Below are 22,305 nucleotides of genomic sequence, written 5' to 3' on the forward strand. Positions count from 1 at the left end.
AAAATGAATTAGACTGTTGAGTATAAAATAGTTACTAAATACTAATTCAATGCTCTGTTAGATAATTATTATGATTTTAATGGCAAATACAAGAATCTCCATGTGATGCTGAATCAAAATTCTTATGTGTACTTTTAAGAGAATACAGCATGTTTTTTTTAGATTATATGTATAAACAACTTAAAATAGCTTAAGGTGAATAATAATATTGCATATGCCATGCAAATATATAAGATCTAATAAGATTACTTTTAATTGTAAACTTGGTGATAAGCTTTTTCAAAAGATGTTTTTGCTGAAATGCAGTTTGAGAATAAAAACTGAAGAAGTTTGCCACATCTGAATTCTCCACATAAAATACTACCTTCCCGAACTGCTTAGTAAAGACTGGTAAAATGTAACTAATTATTATATCCATTCATTTCTGTTTTAAGCTTAAGTAAAACAGATGTAAATGATTCACTCAGTTTTTTCTATGAGGAAAGCAAGTAAAGTGTCAGTTTCCTAAGTAGCTTTGAAAGCATCAGGCTTCTATTGTTCCTTGTTGCGTGTCTAGTTGTTCATATTTTGTTTTTAAGAAATACACTGAAGACCTACAACTTGCCCACTATAAAGCAAAAGCACGGCTCCCTCGTGCTTTCTTCACCTGCAGTGGCCTTACTCTGTGAGGCATTATGACTTCATTCCCTGGCAGGCTCATTTGGGGACAACAATAAACACAACTTCCTGCTTGAAAAAATGTGCTTAGGCTTTTGGCTGAGCCCTAAAACATTTTGGAAGTGCTTCCTCACAGGACTGAAAGGCACCATGCCAGCTACTGTGCACACGCATAAATCTGTCAATTATCCAGATTCTGGCACAAAATCCATGTCACTTAAGAGAAAAATATGCTGTGGGATTGCAGTTTGAGCACATAAATCACTATTTTTGTTGTTGTTGTTGTGGTGGTGGTGTTTTGTTTTGTTTTCCATGAATAAGGTTTACGGTTTGATCCCTATAAATGGACAGAGGGAAAATATGCAATCATGAAAATCATTCAGGTTCTGTGAATGCCTTTTAATGTTTAAAAATAGTTGAGCATAGAAAGTTTTATTTTATGAAATACAAATGTCGATGGAGTTTTACAGAGGCTGAAGGCACACTATAGTATGTATTCAGTCTCCCCACCTCCATTCCTTTTATCTTCCTTAGTCTCCTTTGCTCCTTTGATGTCTTTTGTCCACTTGAATTAATTCATAGATAATTTAGCTAACTTAAGTAGAACATGGGAATGTAGGTACAGGATGGGGGTGGGGATGGTAAAGATAAAAAGGATAGCAGGTCACATGAATTTTACTATATTAAAGATTTCATATAGTGCTATTATTGGGCTGGCTTGCAAGTAAAATTGAGGGTGATCACATTACAATTTAGTCGCATGCTTGATGCACTTACTAAACATTAACAGCTAGCCATATGCTAGCATTGTGAAAGTCTGTCATGTAAGTACTGATATCCTCCGTTCATAGACTTTGTGTGCAGCTGTGTACCTCACTTCCGAATTCAGAGCTCTTTCCTGTACTTGGAAATGCCACTTCTGAGAGTGCTCAAAGCTGCAGCCTGCCCAGGCTGTTCAAATGAAGAGAAAGGCAAATGTTTCTAAGACAATTACACTAAACACAGTACACATATTATGATCAGCAGAAGCTGTCAAAAGCTTTTAGGTGCAAATCAAACCTCCTTAAAAAGTAACTTTGCATATTTTTCAGTATTATACTTTAAAGAATGTATTTCTAAAGCTAAAATTTAAGACATTTTCCTCTGATTTTGTCCAATTTATCTAAGTTGGAAGATGAATAATGATTCATTCTTAGATGCTTGTTCTTCGTTAAGCTGGGAATCTGACAGTCATTTCAAAAGTAAGAATGAAAGCACAGCTTTAAGTACATTCTACAGTTCTTTCTGTAAGCATGCTTCATTAGACATGGGCCAGAGCAAATGTTATTTCAAGGTTAGCCAGTCTTTAATATCCTACAATCTGCAGAAGTTAAAGCGAGATGTCAGGCCCTTCAAATTTCTATCTCTATCTCTACAAGCCATTCCAGATTAAAATGCACTGAAAACTAAAGCCTTCCTTTATCAAAGTTATTTATTCATGTCATTCCAATCAAACCCAATTTTCGTAGAAAAGATATCCGTTAGTTAAAGGAAGTATCAAAACCCACCAGCATAACTAGTCTTTAAATTGTTGATTTACATGTTAGTATCAGAAATTTAAAGAAATATTTCTTCCCATCTTTATCCACTTTTATAAAGGTAAGAACTTGAAGAATTACAGTACAATATTACAATATTAGCACTTCAAGACTGACTGTGGTAGTCTTCAGGCACACATGATTTTCATCTGCACAGACCCTGTTTATGCACCCTGTTTATGATCCCTGTTTATGATCCATTCACTGCCTCAGGAACAACCACTAAATGTTTTCCATTTTTACAATTCTGTTCCTTCCAGAATGTAACCTATTAGAGGTGTCTCATGAATCTTTTAGTGAAAAACACATGTTCAGGTGCTTGATGAATGCAGAATTACTACTCATGGGTTGATGGTTTCAGATTGTCCATCTTTGCTGCCTTTCTGATTTTTTATCACTTTGTGAAAGAAAAATTGTTGATGTCTCTAAATACAATTGTGATTCCTAGCTCTCCTTTTCTTGTTTTCAGCTCATGCTGGAAAAAGCATCCAGCTCTGCCATTGGCTGCCAGACACACAATCACTATCCTGGGGGACTGAAATTTTATTACTTTTGATATTGTTACACATAAGAGATATTTTCCTTTGTTTTGAGAAATTATGTTTTATCTTAATCAAACATTTATACTATTTTATTAATTTGATTAACATCATATAGATATAAGATTTCTATTTTTTCTTCAAATAACTATTGTAATTAGGTTTTAGTTGGATTATGACTTTTAATAAACTTTGCTAGTGTCTGTGTAGCTTTACCTTGACAATTTATAGTGAATGCTATAAAAAGCAATATTATCCACAAGTATTTCATATATTTGGTTGTATAGCCAGTTTCTACATCAAAATAATCCTAAGAAATATGGTAGGTTATTATTATTATTACTATTATTATTATTTGAGACAGGATTTGGCTGTAGCTTTGGAGCCTGTCCTGGATTGTTAGCATATCATTAACAAACCAACAAAACTTCTTGTATCTCAATTTTTAAAGCAGTTTATCTTTCTCTGGTACCATAGACATATCTGGTGTTTTTATGCAGGGAACGGCAAAGGAAAGGATTGATTTCAGATTGCAATTTGGAGTCGATCTTCCAGGGAAATCAAAGTGGAAACTCAAGACAGGATACTGGAGGCAGAAGCTAATGTGTTATGGTGTGTGGTGCTGGTTACAAGCTTGCTCAGCATTCTTTCTCATAGTACCCATGACCACTACCTTGGAGTGGCATTACCCACAGTAAGCTGGAGCTTACCAGATAAGTTATTAACCAAGAATATGCACCCACAGGCCAATCTTCTGTGTGAATTTTTTCAATTCAGATTCCATTTTCCCCAAATCACTCTAGCTTGACTCAAGTTGACATAAAAAAGCCAGAACTCCAGGTATGGCGACATTTCTGTGTGTGACATCTTATTATCTAGCACTCAGTTCCGCAGTGCAGCTAGGGGTTTCCCGGCTTGAGCTTCCTTTGTTTTCTATCTATAAGGACTTGATTCCCCTAAGATCAGAAAACAAATGAATAAGGGCAGCAGTACCACAGTAGTCATGGATTTGGCCTGAAATTCTTTTATTCATCTTGTTTTTGTTTCTTTCATTATCTGTCGCTCAGTTTCTGTGATCATTGCCACATTGCTCAGACTTAAATTGACCTCCCAAGCTTAAACAAGTCCCCATTTCAGCCTCCTGAAATGTAGGACAGTATATGTGCATCAGAATGCCTGTATTCAAACCTATTGTCTCATATTTTTTCATCATGCATAATTTTTGCCACATGGACGGAAAAAGCCAGGACAGGAGTGTTTTGTCCGCCACTTTCACTGAGAGTTTCTATTTTTGTTTTCTATTGAACATAATTTCTTTAATATTTTTATACAAGATATTTCAATTAGTTTTTCCAGTCCCTGCTTCTCCCACGTCGTCTGTGAGATGGGATCCATGCCCAACACTGCTTGGGTGGCCAAGAATCTGAGACTAGATAGGCCAAGGACCTAGGGGAAAACCAGATGCTTTTGTTCTGCACTGAGAGGGAAATTCAGTGAATACTGAACCACTCTTTTATTTTACACATGTATTTTTATACCTCACTTCAGAAGGGAAGAAGGAAGGTAACAGTCTTCATCAACACAATAAACTAATGAACAGAGCACCTCTGACTTTGGTCAAGATGGAGCAGATATACCTCTGTTAACCTCTTGTTTTGTAGTCACTTGTTGCCAACACCTTTGGAAGAGAAGAAAAAGCTTGACTTCTAGTCAAGGTGGAACAGACACACACCTGTGGGCCCTTACAACTTTAATGCATAGTTAAGCAGAATGGACATAGAAGGCTTCTGTAAAAGCTTCTACTTCTCCTACCTCGCACAATAAACTCTTAAAAAGAGGGATGGGTACTGAAATTAGATCTCCACAATTTGTAGCTTCTGACAGGGGTCCAGAAGGGGAAGGACTTAGTTATTTTTAAGGGGCAGGCCCATTGACAATTTGACCATGCTCCAGTGAGTATGTAGAAAACGTACATTGAACTTACTTTCTTATTTTAATTTTTACTTGTTGGGGGCAATCACAAAGTGACACACATGGGTAAGAGTTTGAAGGACCTGGAAATGACTGTGATCCGGATACATGATATGAAAGTCCCAGTAAGTCAATAAAAATGTTATGTTAAATGATCTATTAACTGATTAATTACTTAAAAGTAACTCAAATGCCCTTTATTCTTCATTCTCTTTGTTTGGCTGCTTGCCAAGATTTACAACTTGCCTGTCCTAGGAGGTTTTAATTAAATTAAAATTAATTTTAATTAAACTCTAATAAAATTTTTTTCTTGAAAATTTTAAATAGTAAATAATTAAATTGCAAATAATTATAATTGTCTACCAGTAAGTTAATGTATGGGCAGCAAAAGTAGACGCAACCGTGATGTTCACCAGGAAGCTACATTGTCATCCATACCGCAGGCATCCAGTAACTATTTTCCCAATGTGGAATGAAAAATAATTATAATGTCACTGAAAAGTTTTCTGACATAATTTTAGCATAACATGAAAAATACAATATAACATTTAAAAGATTAATAGGACTTTCCTATTAACACTGCAATAGGATATATGAAACAAAGATAGCCCTTCAGAGTCTTACTGAATATGTATAAAATGAAAAAAAGCCTTACAATAATGAACAGCCATGCTGCCTACAGTTTACTTTTCTAAACCTCCAGCTCATACAGTATTGCCTTAGATTATGAAAGTTAGTGAAGTTAGTTCCTCTTCGCGAGTATAGACAACACTAAGTCAGCATCTATTATTGATAAAGCATTGTGAAATTAGTTTACATTAGTCCACTTTCAATCTTCCAGTTTGATCCTATTCCTAATGAAATAGTCTTCTCCAGGGAAGAACATATCATTTGGTCATCTATTACCAAATGGTCAGCCTGAAAACATGAATAGAAGTAGCATTATACATACTGAGAACGTCGTACTTAGGTGTATTTAGTAATACATATGGTAAGCAGCATCATGCTGGGTGGCTCACAACTGTCTGCAACACCAACTCAAGGGGATCTCCCACTTTCCCGGGTACTCTGTGGGCATCTGTACGAACATGTGCACAATACCCACACACAGACACTGTGGTAGTTTGACTGGAAAATGAGCACAATAGGCTCACATATTTTCACAGTCGGTTCCTGGTGGTGACAGGGTTTGAGGAGGCTATGGAACCAGTAGGAGGTAGAGCCTTGCTAGAGCAGGTATGTCACTGAGGATGGGTTTTCAGGGTTTATCATCTTACTCTACTTCAAGTTCACTGTCTGCTTGCTTTGTGTAACTAAAATGCCATCTCTCAGCTGAATACCTTAGTTGTGTGCTCCATGCCTTTCCTGTCATTAAGCACTTTCCCCATGGAAACATAAATCAAAATAAACTTTTCCATAAGTTGCTCTTGGTTATGGTGCTTTGTCACAAAAAGAGAAACATAAGTATTACACACACACACACACACACACACACACACACACCACTTTTCTCAACTTCCATCTCATATGGTATTGCCTTAGATCATAAAGTTAGTGAAGTTAAGTTGTATAGACAACACAAACTCAGCATCAATTGGTGAGACAACATACACAGTTAAAAATAAAATCAAAATCTGAAATAAAAAGTTTCTATGTTTTTTAAGTTCCAATTATTGTTTATGATAGTAACAAATATTACAGCACTCTTGTAAATATTTGAAATATAATCCGCTAGAGATTATTTTTAGATGTTGCATATCTGAATAACTTTTGTCAGGTTTTGAATTTGTTTCTTTCTTCATTACTGTCATTGGAACTATAGCAAGAGGGCTACTCTGCTTTTATTCTCATTCCGTAATAGAAGATTTTCCACTGGTCACACAAATTTTTGAAATTAGCAATGGTTATGAATAACTGTCTTTGTGAATAACCACTCATATTTTTCTAGGGTTTATGAAAACCATTTATGATAAGCATATTTTCAATCAATGAGATATTTGGAATCTTCATTCATTTCCTCAATTATACATACATATGTTTCTAGTATTCTATTTTCTCTTTGGTTATGATTTATTTTCATATTATATAAATAATTTGACACTCTTGTTTCAAGGTTTTATTTTTCTGACCCTTCAAACACTAACCTTTGAAGAAGGACGCTTAAAAGAAATCCCACACTAGCTCAGAATTGAGTATAATAGAGGGTTATTTGTTTAGGGGTAGACTCACAGTTCGCAATCCTCTGCTGGAACAGAGAACAGCGATTGAATCCTGCAGCTGGAAAAAGACCAGATGCATGTTTTACATTGGCATATATAGTATAAGAGGCCACGCCCAAATGGGCAGGTAACTTAAAGGCTACTGGTGGTAGGAATTCCTACAGCAAATCTTTCTACAATAAATAGGAAAAATATATAAATTTGCATCTACTATTGCTTCTTTAAACTCTTGTTCAAGTGTTAGATTTTATACTTTTTATTAAGCTGGATTTTAATAACACTTAAAGCAGCTATCTCGAGACATTATTGAGGGAAAATCATGTATACCCTACTTGACATTTCATGAATATGAGTTTTTTTCGCTCTCAAAAGTAAAACAGAAAATACTCTTACCTCTCTAAGAGTGTGGGTCATGTTTCTGCCTAATCTTTTAGACAGTTCTTTAATTGGGCTTGAGCATTCTCAAGTGGATATCCTAATAAGTCCATTAGTATTCACCTATCCATGGGCAGATGCTGAAAGACATGATCTAATGGGAAAAAGTAAAAGATGGCAGAGGACAGAAGTAAATACAGGAAAATGATTGAGGGAGGTAAAATAATCCATATTGGATTACCTGAAAAGCCATACTGTTAGCTATCTACAAAAAAACACATATATCTTAGTCTATGAATATACCCTTGTAGTTTTAATGAACTTTTTCTTTTAGGCTGATTGCACTCCCTCTAAGTGCTCAAGACAAGTTAATATAAACTTCAGGATCAGACATAAGAAGCTCTCTTTTAAGTTGATGCCTGGGCTGTTTAAGAGATATCTACCACATACAGCCTACCACCAATGTATTTCGTTATCCCCAGCGGTGCAAAGGAAATCTCTATTGCTAAGGGTAACATGTACTTCACAAACAAGGGTCAGAGGTCCCTGAGCTGGAACTGACCTGAGTTCTGAGTTCTAGTCCTCTCCCTGAGGACTAACTTTCATAGGTATCATAGTTTGGTGGAACTTTACCTATTCAATGGTAACTAAAGCCTGAAATTGTCACTGCAGATAAGATATATTATCACATTAATCAAATGACTCAAAAGCAATCCTGTAAAGATGCCCAGGCCTTATCCTCTGTTAGGATTAATGAGTCCTGGCCTTCAGCTGTTCTTCCCTCCTAGAACCTTCTAATTAAAGTTATTAAAAGCTGTGCCTAGCTTAGAGGATCAGAGGCTAGGATTTTCACCTGTTGGCCATTGACTGCAGCGTATTTAAGCCTCCATGGTGCTAATAGAGGGGGGCTTTGGTATCAATATTTAAAGATCCCTTTGTTGAACCCCCACCACCACAGACACACACACACAAACACAAAAGAAAAACATATATAGATCCATATGGAAAGTTGAAATAGACAAGATCACCTAACAGAATTAGGAATATAGGGGTAGGGACAGAAGAGAGGTTAGAAGGAGAAGAGAAATGGAGAATGGGAGCGGTGAGAAGAATTTGAGGAAATGGGATAGTTGAGATGGAGGAAGGACAGCGATGAGAGCGAAGAAAGAGGTATCTTCATTGAGGGAATCATTATGGGATTAGCAAGAATCCTGGCTCTAAAGAAAATCCCAGGAATCCACAAGACTGACCCCAGCTAAGACTAAGCAATAGGGGATAGGGAGCCCAAACTGGCCTTGCCCTGTAGTCAAACTGATGAATATCTTAAAAACCACCATAGAACCTTCATCCAACAACTGATAAAAACAGAGGCAGAGACCTGCAGTGGAGCACTGGCCTGAACTCCGAAATTCCAGCTGAAGAATGGGAGGAATGAGAATATGAGCAAAGTGTTCAAGACCATAATGGTGACACCCACTGAATCAGTTTAGCTGAACTAATGGGAGCTCACCAACACCAGCTGGACTGGGAAGGGACAAGCATAGGTCCAAACTAGTTCCTCTAAATGTGGGTGACAGTTGTATGGCTGGGGCAAACTGAGGGTTCACTGACAGTGGCACCAGGATTATCCCTCCTGCTTGTACTGGCCTTTTGGGAACCAATACTCAATAGATAGATAACTTGCTCAGCCTAGATACAGTAGGGAGGGCCTTGGATCTTTCCCAAATCTATGTGCCTTACCCTCTCTGAAAAGTGGATGGGGGTGGGACGGGAGGGTAAGTGGAGGGAATGGGAGGAGGGGGTGGAGTGGGAACTTGAATTGGGTATGTATAATAAAAAAAGATTTTTTAATTTTCTTTTTTAAAAAAATAAAAACAAAATAAGTGTTTCATGACCAACAGAAATCTGAAAAGATCTAAGATGGCATCCTCCCTACTTCTGGTTAGTTTTCATGGGGCCAGACGTGTTATTCAGGAGACGTTTTTATCCAGTACAAGTTAACATGCTGGGCATTTTATTCTCACAAATCTCATATATGTATTTAATTAATTTGTTTCTTATTTTACGTAAAGGCTTCAAAGCGTTTACATCTAAAGACAACAGGTGAATAGGGAGGTGCTGCTTATTTCCAATGTACTATAGCGTATTGATTCACTAGGGATTCACACTAATTTGTTAATAGAATAAACAACAAAATAAAAAGACTTTTATACTAAAATTATAATTATAAAATAAGCTATTTAGAATAAAGTATCAATTACTACTATTATTTTATATTTTATTATTTTATAACAAATACTTTTATAATAAAGTTTATTATGACTCAAATGTATTTTTATTGTAAATAATATGCAAAAAATATGTCAAAACTGCCTGATAAACTTTTTATTATTTTAAATGTAACTTGATTTTACAAAAATTTAGATACATTCACATATATTTCTAGCCATATATAGCTTAATGTTGAGACATTGTGGTTGGAGCAGACTTTCCTGAAGAATCACATACCAATTTGTGTATTCTAATTCAAAATCATTCATGGGAATTTACTTTTGAGAATTTAGATTGAATGATCCTGTTGTATTGCTCGTGCAGAAATATCTGTGGATTATAAACTTTATTACAATTTTCATTTGCTAATTCTAATAAAACTTCAGAGATTATAGAGGTGTTTGTAAAACATTGCTTCTCACTGGCTATTTTATATTTCCTAACAAAGCCTGAAGAAAAAAAAATTACACACACTAATGCATGCCTTAACAGATAGGCATCTTTTCACATGCCTTCACATAATACCTACCAAATTCCCATGAAAAACAAAGATAGTGTTGCTAATTTCTACTAATGCTATCTCATCCTTCTCATTTGCAAATAAAGATTATACAAATGAAAGAGTCCTGAGTGCATTTGTGTATATATACCAATTGCATGTGTACGCGTATACGTGTGCTTGTGTGAAGGGCTGTGCTCATCTATGCGTGTGCCTATGGGCATCAGAGCTTGACTTCAAGATTAATACTCTGTTGCTCTTGTCTTCGTTTTTATTAGACAAGCCCTCTCACTGGCTTACAGCTTTATGTTTAAGACAGATGACTGGTCAGTGAGCTCCTATTTCTACCTCTTTCCTCGTGGAGCTTGCATGCACACACTTCTACAGCTGGCTTTAATTGGAGTTATAGGGATTTGAAGTTCTATAGTATACAGCAAGCACTCTGCCTACTTTGTCATCTCTTGAGCACCCATTACTTTTAAAATAACATGTCTGTTTGTTCTGAAGGCCTTTCTAATGTAAGAACACCACAGCTCCCAGACAGTGGAATCATTCTGTCTTTAGTTGGAAGTCCTTTGAACTGACAATCTTTTGTGTGCTCAAATACACAATACGGAACCACTGGTAATACCCATGCTTAACTACTTGAAGAACAAAGAAAAGATTATAGCAATATTTCTTTTCATAATAATTGAAAAGCTAGGAGAAAAATACTGTAGCAAAAAAATGACTAGGACATGGTTAAAAGCTCATCTGTTGTAAGGAAAGTCTGGGAATTGATGTTATGATATTTTCATGCAAATAAAGTGGGCTTATAATTACAGAGCATTGATTTTATTTAAATTAATATCAATAAATTAGGAATACAAAATGTACATTGTTATTTGAAACAGAGGAACTATCTTTGAATGAAGAAACAAGTTTTACTTAATGAAGAATACTTAAAAACTTTTGAAAATGCAATGTTACCTTTATAACTTCAAATTAGGTGATTGCTTCATACTGCTTTGCAACATAAGTTGTCATTACTAGCAGCCAAATTTGGATAACTGAAATAGATCTTATATGATGAAAGTTGCCCTTTACACATGACAGCAATGAAAATATATTTACATTCAGAGCAAGTGGTGCCAATATACGTCTAGTCATTTTGCCATACTGAGCTCATTTCTCAAAGTGATGGGTCATTACTGCATTGTATATGTTGTCATATTTGCTTAAAATCTTGCTGATGCTAAATCAAACATATAGGAAGTTTAATGCATAGATACTGTCAGAGTGAGAACAAATGTGTTCCCTAACAGTGGCCATCTGTCAAGTGAAACTGTGCTGAAGTCATATGTGGTTGCCACACGATAGGATCTCATTTGATGAAATGGAATTGAAAATGCTACGTGCATTTCACATAAGAAAGAGTCTCAATATGTACTGCATAATCATACTGTGGTAAATACAACTGGTTTATTAAGCATTTGTAACGGAAAGGGATGAACTCACAAATATGGGGAAAGAACAGAAGCCTCTGCCAATCTTGCGCTGTCTCTCTGCTGTCCTGGGTCTCCCCTCATGCTAACTGAGAGCCAGAACAAGAGAGCTAGCATCCTTTTCCTCTTGCAGCTTATCAGTGAATAGGCAGCACTTCAGACCACGCCCAAAGAGCCGGATTCCCAAAAGCTAATTGGCTAAATGGATTCTCAAAATTATGACCACACAAATCCTGAGAAGAAAATATTCATACTTTAGATACACTGCTTGTATTGTTATTACTAACATGCCAAGATATTTAATGAGAACCAAAAGTGGGCAGCAAAAAACAATACAGGCAACTCATAATATGAATAAACACATTTATCAACTTCATGTGACTCATATTGAAAATATGCAGCAAACTGGAAGAAACACCCACACTATGTACGTGGTGAATACAGAAACATATATTAAATACCTTTTAATCTAATACTATCCAAATTCTTCCTATTCCATTGCTGAAATGCTGGTTTTCTGTCTTTTGTTTTCCTCTTCAGACTCATCAGGTGACAACTTGGATGATGCTGTTCTCTCTGTTTTGAGTTTATTTTAGTTACTCTGTTGTTTAGCATTGACTTCCTGCAGAGAATACATTTAAAGTCTTAATGTTTTACACACACACACACACACAGTAAGACACACTCTCTATAGAATTTTTTCTTTCTTTTTCATTCAAACCTGAATATTTCATTCACCTCAATGTTACAGAAATTCAGTTTTCAATATTGTTTACAAGAAAATCAGAAATAAAATTAAAAATTTATTTGACATAACAAATTCCTTATAAGCAACATTCAATGCACACCAGATGTATTTAACAGAGAATTTAAGTGTTTAGCCTTATGTAATGATCTCATTCAAAATTAGTGGTCATTTTTTTAAAAAAAACTGTTAGTATAAAAAGATGAAACATTATATGCTCTTTTTCTTTTGATATTTTATACCTGCTGAAGCAAAGTCTACACATTCACTGATGCTTATGAATGAATCCCTGACACTTCTTTCAGGTTTGCCTCTCAGCGTCTTGGCAGTAACTTCTAGGTTTGCCATTCAGCATTTTGCAGTAATTTCCATTCATTCAGAATGTTAACTTTTCCGTTATACACATTTTTGATTCCAAAGGTGTGCACTCATCTTTCAAAGAAAATATGTGTTATTTCTTCTCATGCAGCTCAACATCGGTTGTAAGTGATTATAGGTGAATATTGACTGTCTTCAAAACAGAGATGACATTTTAGATAATATTTAAAAGTACTTGATGGCTCTAAATGAGTACATTAACATGGTGTTCAGTAATATACAGCAGAAAAAAAAAAAAGCAATGACATCTTGAATTTTGCAGGCAAATGGATGGAGCTAGAAAACATCATTTTGAGTGAGGTAACCCAGACCCAGAAAGAAAATTATCATATGTACTCACTCATAGGTGGTTCTTAAACATAAAACAAAGAAAACCAGCCCACAAATCACAATTCCAGATAACCTAGACAACAATGAGGACCTTAAGAGAGACATACATAGATCCAGTCTACATGGGTAGTAGAAAAAGACAAGATCTCCCGAGTAAATTGGGAGCATGGGGACCATGGGAGAGGGTTGAAGGGGAGGAAAGAGGAAAATGCAGGGAGGGGAACAGAGAAAAATGTAGAGCTCAATAAAAATCAATAAAAAAAATGATTGTACAACCTCAAAATAAAGCCACCAACAACAACATGGTGTTTCACACAGCCTATTGCAGAAGTGGATAGGTAATGAAACTTTTTATGAAGTAATAAATTGAAACAATAAGTGAAAGATACTGTATCAAAATTAGTTTTAACTTTTACTTGTATTTTAATGACTCGACTTTCAGGTTTATTGATGACTATCTTGGATTCATCTGCCTCTGGCTCCCGCCCTGCAGACAAACTAACTGGGGTTGTCATCACTTCCACTTCCTTTCGACACCTATGCTGCCACGTTAAGATATGTCACAGATGCTGTCCCCAAAGAAGCATAGCACATATATGTGAAGTCTAATAATAAACTACAAAATCAAACTTGGGCATGAAGTAAAACCTCAGGAGTTTCAGTGAGCTAGGAACCGGCAGATAAATTCTTTCCATTTTCCGTATTCCTAGGAGTCAGTTGTAAGACACAATTTATATGGTTTCTTGGGGGCATGATACATCAGTCGCCTCACTGGGAGAAAGGCAGCTTGGTAATACATCTTTTTCAAGGATCATCTCCTTGTTCTCACTGTGTTTTTCTTATCCTTCAGTCACAGAGCTACGTTATCGAATAAAATGATATACATGCGTTCTTCGCTGAGGTGCAGCTCTCTGGAGCACATGCTAAGGGAAAACATCTTAAAATAGTCCACAATTTATTTGTGTGCCTTATTCTTTCTGAGATTTTACCTTATCTGAAAGAACTATTGTTTCAAATATTCCTATAACCAAAATAAATATAGTTATATTATTTTCAGTTAAAAATATCTATCCGTTTTTTATTTAGTCAACAAAAGGTGTTTATGAGCTTCATGTTCTTAAGTCATAGACTTTCAAGGATAAACATGAATGACCTTACAGTTCACAAATCAATGAGATGTATAGACAATTTAAGTTTTGTTTCTCAAAGATAAACACACAACCGAATGGCTTAATGAAAATTCCCCAAATCTGCAACTATTAAAACAAGCTTTTGGGATCGAGAGATGACTCAGTAGTTAAGAACACTTATTATTCTCCCAGGACCTGGACTTGATTCCCAGAACCCACATGGCAGTACAATGATCTGGAACACCAGTACAAGGGGATCTGAGACCCAATTTTAGACTCCCTGGGAACCTGGAACACAAGTGCTATACAAACATATAGGTAGGCATGCACAAAAATCAAAATTTAAAAAGAGTTAGAATTAAATTTACAACGGAAACATATATACCAGTTTTATATATTAGAAGAGTGTTTAAGACTCTTCTATCCTCAAGATTCAGGGATTACTTCAACAAATGTTACCTCTTACTATATTCTCCTTTAATTGACCTATTTATAGTTATTGCACACGACACTGGGGCCATAGATGTAGAAGGAGAAGATATTCTTAAATGTGAGGCCATATTTTCATTGAGGCTGTTGACTAGCATCAAGGATTCATTAATGACATACAAATATAACCCATGCTGAATGATTGTTCTCATTGGGGTAAAACATTCCTATTTTCTTATATCTTACTACTGATTCCAGCCAATCTCTATTCTTGATACAAGCTATCAGCAAACATGAAGCATGTACAGCCTTGAGAACACATGTGATTCTGTTTTTATCTTTGTTCTCTGACATAATAATTGGTTAATTGGTTACAAGACTGAGTTGGTATGGGATCCAGAATGCTTATGAATACCTACAATTTCATGGAACTAAAATATAGAAATACTAGAAACTCAAATAAAAGCCATAGGGCTGTTCTAAACACTGACTTATAGTTCCATGTGATAAACAATTATTAGTTTGTACGATTTATTTTTATTTTCCTTTATTATGTATCAGAATTTCGCCAGTGGATATTGTATGAAACTCAGGTCTAAAGGCAAAGTGCTAATATAGAAGTAATAGTAGAAAAGTGCCCTTCATTTTATGGAGGATAATAATAAAAGAAAATATTAAACAAAAATAGAAAAAAATGAATTAATTCCAAGAACAATAAAAATATAGACAAGGAATTAATAAAACAACTTCTAAACAATCTGGAACATCCCAGTCTGTATGTATGAACTTACTTGAAGTTGCTACCTTAGCTAACCTCACAGTTATTTATAAATACATTAAATTTGGGAGGTACTCTCTAAACAAAATAATATAAGTAGATATGGATGTATTTAAACTGTTTCTAAAGAAATGCATAAAATAAAAACTAGATATTTTAATCAAAATACCAATGAACATACAGAAATATGCTAACTGGGTGAATAAAGACACATTTCATAGACAGCAAACTTAAGATACTGATGGTGAGCTGCCTTATAAGAATGAGAATCAAAGAGGTAGTTAGACATTCTATATTCATTTCTATGAGACATTGTTAGTTTAAAATATACTTTTTTAACACTGAACATACAAACCATATGAAGTCCCAACTATTAGGTCACCTATATATATTATAGCTACTACAAATAATCACTATTTGTATGATGTCGGTAACACAGGAAAGACTACCATCAAGTACATATAAAATCTCTGAAGTTATAAAAAAATAATATTTATATACCATTGTAACTCCAGGAGTTATTATTTCTTTCTTTTCTTTTTCTTTTTTTTTTACAAATCATAGTTTACTTTTGATCCATCAATTAAGGAGAAATTAGAATTAAAAGTAAGTATGACACAGTTCTTGCATTTCTTACTACAATTTTTATATATAAGTTGTGTGCCACCATTTCTCAACTCTCTTTCTGTGCCAATCCAGTCACAAGCAATACAGATGGATGGATGGATGGATGGATGGATGGATGGATGGATGGATGGATGGATGGATGGAAAGATGGATGGATGGAAAGATGGATGGATGGATGGATGGATGGATGGATGGATGGACGGATGGATGGACGGATGCATGGATGGATGGATGGATGAACAGATGGATAGATTAGCAGGTATCTGATCATTAAATGGCAATTTAACATCCCAAGAATTCTACTTGTTAAATTATAAACTTGAAACATAAGATTTGAGCCGGGCGGTGGTGGCGCACGCCTTTAATCCCAGCACTTGGGAGGCAGAGGCAGGCAGATCTCTGTGAGTTTGAGACCAGCCTGGTCTACAAGAGCTAGTTCCAGGAAAACCACAGAGAAACCCTGTATCGAAATACCAAAAACCAAAAAAAAAAAGAAGAAAAAGATGAAGAAACATAAGATTTGAGAATGAAAGCACTTTGCTTTGTTTTCTTTATAAACTGAATCAAATTGAATATGGAATGCTTAGAAACCTGACAATTAGAAAAATTGCAGAATATTTTGCCAATTTCTAAAATAATGCCATATTAATATTTTCAAGAAAAAATATTTATTAAGATCAGGGATGTTTCATTTAACTAGCTAAGACTTTATGAGGAATACATTTTGAATATCCCAGATGTAATTTTTCAAACTCCAAATGCATCCTACATACTGTTTCCTGCTTTTGGAGGTCTGAACATAAAATATCTGGCCACACTATTGATATCTATCCTGATATCACATTGAATGCAAAGAAAATTAGTTTATCTAGAAGTGCTTTGATTCATATTTGTTCTCCTACTTCCTTGTATAGATTTCAATCTCCACAGACATAATAAATCCCCAGTTATGTAGCTAAATATTACAAAGACAGGTTATTGGAATCAACATATTAAAATGTGCATGCATAAAAAAACTGGAGTGGAAAAATTTATTCTATTTAAGATTTAAATTCTCATTAGCCAAAATTGTCCATTTTCTGAGTAATACAATTTTAATTCTCCCACCAATAATTTAGTCTCCTTCAAGTATTAAAAACAATCTGTCAATGAGATTCTTACCCTAGCAACCTATGTAACTAACACTGTGTTTATGGAAAACTTTGTTTTTGTTGCAAAAAGCATTGAAGACCAATTTGGTTTTTGGAATGCTCAGCACTATCCTTCAAGCTAAGCACCCACCATGTTCTGGAGTTTGGTTGTGCCTCCTGAAAAATATCATTTCAGCGAGGATTATTGATAGCTGAAGTCTTCTCATAGAAAGATGGCTCCAAAGGGTCTTGCAAACCATGACTAAGTAGCCACCCACTCCAGCCAGTTATATATAACTCTTCCCTAATTGCATATGATCTTAAGTCATGGGGAGGAGCTAGAGGATTGAGCTAAAAAGATAAGGGAAGTGGCCTTCATCTCCATAGCTATGGGGGAATCCACCATCCATACTGCATGAAGACACTCCAGTTTAGCAGTATTGGGATGACCTGTGTTCCTGATTGTGACCTATCACCCACACTCTGTAAGTAAACACACCTAATTTGTTAGTACCATGGAAAGATCACTGTGGCATTTAGCTTTGGCTAAATTGGAACTGTAGATGCAAGGGTTGGATAGTCACTTCTTAGTATCTACCTCTAGGTATAAATTTTCCCTGACAGGAATTAACATGAATTTAAGAATTTTCTAAACTTTGATTTTGTTAGAAATTATAAAGGACTGAAAAGTGGATTTATGAGTTAATTTGCTTTTTATTACTTCTTTATGTGTATTGGTTATAAGAATATTTATCTTACAATATGCTCGTAAGTTTCCTCCTACGTTTTAAAGTTTTTTAAAATAATCTATTTGTTAATGATAAAACTCAGTGAAACTGAATGTTTCTCAGCAACTATCATTCAAGTCTTTAAATATTCATTTGCTTTAGAATAGAGTTTAACAATCCATGAAAATTAGATGCCATCATCAGCTATCACTTTCTGCATTATTTAATTTTCCCTAATATGTATTGATCATTTTAATTAATCATGGAAACTTTACATTACCTAAGGATTTACCATTCAGTTTCTACCAAACTTTAGGTAGGACAACTCAATGAACCCGTAGCCATACAGACAAAACCTTTCCAGTTGAGAAAAGTTTTAAGTGAGGAAATGAAAACCTACATAGCCAAAAAGAATATACAACATATCATAAAAACATAAAAATGACTACAAGAACTTGTATGGTAAGAAACAGAAAAAACTCTTCCAAGTAAGTTATTTTGCTGTCAAGGACTGAAGAACAAGAAGAAATTAGAGGCAGAAAGAAATGAAGAAGAAGGGAGGTTATATAAACAGAATTTTACACAAAATAGTGAACATAGAATGAAGAGAAATAATGGGAAATAAAATATAGCTGAGTTGATAATACAGAACTGCAATACTAGGAAGCAAAGCTGTAGAGGGATAGAACATGAATGTCAGTGGGTTTCTGATATTTTGATAGTTTTAAATTTTTAATCAATGAACAGTGGTTCCAGTCCTAGAATTTTAATCAGCAAAGAAATCTAATTTTCATCTTTGCTACAATCTACATTTTTATGTGAAAATTGGTCCGGAAGTAGTTGTGCCACATATTTTCTTATTGCTGATGCAAGTGAGAGATTTAAATATAGTTGAGAAAGAGTCAAGTAAGGCAATTACTCAGAATTTGGCTCCAACAAAACAATGCATGAAAAGAAATATGATTGATGGCATCAAAATTATCCCATACATTTAGTAACCGAAGAGTTCTGCTGATAGAAACACAATAGTGCATACAGATGTAGAGCCCTCATTACTAGAAAATTTTGCACTGCTTTCTTAGTTTTACAGCACATTTCTTCACAGCACTTGACTACATCATCGTCACAAATTATCACAGCTGGATCCAGGTGTGGTATATGACACCCTTTATTCCAAGCACTCAGAAGGCTAAGGTATGAGAATCCCTTTAAGATAGAAGGCAGCCGTGGTAACATAGTGACTTATATGGCAGCTTCGATTACGATGTGAGACCTTATCTATAAAACCACGGGGGAAAAAAATAGCCTTCACACCGGAAATAACAGTTGGGAGTGAAGTGTGACCTAGAGCCTGAAAGCCCGAGTTAAGCTGTCTACTTACCTGTGCTTCATACACAATAATTAAAAGCCATGGCAGCAAAGTTGGCACCTCTGATAAGGTGAAATTTCATAAGCACAGTATCAAAAGTAGTGTGCAATCATTCACTAAGGAAAACTATAAAGAACATGGGGGATGGTACTGTAGGAAGCCCCGAGTGTGGAAGAGGAGTAGAAAGTAAATCTATCAGTCTTCTCACATGGAAAACTTACACACAATTATTTTAACAATACCTTTAAAAACCTGTATCTCAGTGATTCACATTAGTGATTGATGTGGGAGTGTCATATATCAATCTGTTGATTTCATTGGTTAAGTTATAATAAACCAGCTGCTTGGCCTCATGGCTTGGAACATAGATGGGAGGAGTAAACAGAATAGAATTCTGGGCAGAAGAGGAAGTGAGGTCAGACTCTGCTCTGCTTCCGGAGAGACCGGACAGCTCTGCTGGAGCACAGACGCCATGCTCAGCTCTCCCGGGTAGACGCGATAGCTCTGCTCTCTGAGGCACACGCGATGAAGATGGATGTAGGCTAGAATCTTCCCGGTAAGCGCACCTTGGGGTGCTTACACACATTATTAGAAATGGGCTAGTCCAGGTGCAAGAATTAGCCTGTAAGGGCTAGAGTTCATGGGCCAAGCAGTTCTTAAATGAATATAGTTTGTGTGTTGTTATTTCGGGCATGAGCTAGCCAAGCAGCCGGGGTGTTGGGGACGCAGCCCCAACGCTCTTATTTCAACAAGTGATGAAGGACATCAAAGCATTTTCATAATGTTTAACTGGAATTGTAGGACTGTTTTTTTTTTAAAATCACTACAATTGTTTACATTTATAAAATAAAACACCACCAGTGATTTTAGCAAAGAAGCACTTTTATTTTAAAAAATTAAAATTTTATTATTTTTGTTTTAAATTATTTACTTTTAAACAATGTGTTTGATTATTATTTGAGATTTATATACAAAATTTTGATCCAATTCACCTACACTCTCCATGTCCACTAAGAGACCTGTATGTCCCTATGCAAATAATTTTAAATCTTTATTTTTTATAGACCCATTGAGTCTTTAAAAACTGCTGTTCAATTACTTTAAGATCCTCTGAAGCATGATTGGTGGCCTACCAGAGAAACATCATGATAGAAACTTGATTCTCCTTTTCTTGCTGCTTTTAATTAATAAAAGATACTATTTAATGGTGGAATTCCATGTCTATGTTTCCCTCCATGTTGGGATTTCACTAGTATTAAGCATGAAAACATCTTGAGTATGCTATAACAATCAATATGAGTTTATATATGCAATTACCCTACTATGTTCAAAAAATAAAGTTTTGCTGTAGTCATACACTGTGCTTTCTCTTACCATCTTTCTGGCACCTCTTCCATGCTAATTCCTGGGTACCGAGTATGTGATATAGATGTTTATTTTAGGGTTGAGTACCTAATTCTCTGCATGTGACCATGTGAGCTTATTTTGTCTTAATGGTCTTGATGACTATTTTCTGAAAGAAGAAACTTCTCTGATGAGGTATGAGGGTTGTATTATCCTATGGTTATAACAATAAATCACTAGGAGGCACTTGAATATTGTGTCCCATTTATCAAAATAATAATAATAAGTTCTCTATTGTCTATGAACTATAAAGCTACTATTTTCATCATAGTAAAGACATAATATATAGGTTTCATCTTGTGGATCAATACCATATCCTGTCTGATTTTGATGCCTATTACCATAACATACATGCCACTATAGCCACCAAAAATCATATCTTGCCATGCAATCAAGCAACAGGAAATTCAGTACTTAGTATTCACATGCTCAAAACAAAGAAAGAGAAAGAAAAGATCTCAGAAAAGCTTCAAAGAATATGTTATTATTTTGAGAAAAATCTGGTTGAATCCAAATGTCTTTGGCCTTTTACAAGTATACAATAAGAGATAAGCTTCTAAATATTTAAGAACATAATATCACTAAGTAAAATTACGGAGAGTAATAGATTTTGTTTAAAGATAGAATCTCGTGTATTTTTGTGTGGACTCCTACTCTGTTTGTAGACTGTTTCTCCCACTTCTATCTCAGCAGTGCTAGACTCTATCAAAATTTAAGGTGAACAGTTCGTGACAAAAAAGACTCAAGATTGACTTGTGGCTTCCACATGCACACAAGAAAAAAAATATCCTACTCTAATGTTTGATAATTTTAAAGCCTGTGAAAACATGGTCTCAATATGTCCTAGAGATTAGGAGAACTCATGTTACATTTGGCATCAATTGCTAAGTAAAGAGCAACAAAAATTGTTAGTGAGACATGCTACTCTAAATGCTGTATGGCAAAGGTCCACGCATTGCAGGTTCTGCTTTGTATCTGCAAAAGCATGGCAATGAGGTGAAGGGACAGGCAGGAACTCGAGTCTGTGGGATGGTGACATGGCCTATGGAAATAGGCTTTGGCAGGAGATAATCGCAACCCCTTTGACTCTTCTGGTTTTTTATGGAACTTAATAAGCAGAATTTAATCACAAAAGAGGATAATAGTTATAATTAGTACTCAGATTGAGGCATTAAATACAGATTGACAAATAAAGTCAGCTAGAAAGTAAAAGGTTTTGGAGAACATAACGTTCCAGAGAGTAGAGCAAAAGAGTTTTATTTTAGCCTTAAAGTACTATTTGACATTTTAAAATATGTGCATGCTTTGTTTTGATACAAGTAGCATTTTTTTTCTGTATCCATGTGCTATGATTTTTTTTTCCTATCTCTGAAATCTGGATAGAAGTTTTCTTTGTTACAGTAAGTCTGCACAGAAAAAAAAAAATGTAACCCTGGCATTGCTGTTTACTATTGCAAAGTCTTTTATTGAGTTAAAATCAATGATGTTAATTAGATTGACTTCCATTTGGAGTAATTTGTATAATTTTTTTCAGTAATTATACCTATATGAATTTAAGTGATTTATTTCTTCTAGGATATTGTAGGAGTTTTTAAGATACCTTTCCTAATATTCATCTTTAGATTAGAAATACATGTGAAAATAAGATTATTTTAGGGTTAATAC

This window comes from Alexandromys fortis, unplaced genomic scaffold (assembly GCF_014885135.2).
Source record: "Alexandromys fortis isolate MF-2015 unplaced genomic scaffold, M_Fortis_MF-2015_v1.1 scaffold_0, whole genome shotgun sequence".
NCBI lineage: Eukaryota > Metazoa > Chordata > Mammalia > Rodentia > Cricetidae > Alexandromys > Alexandromys fortis.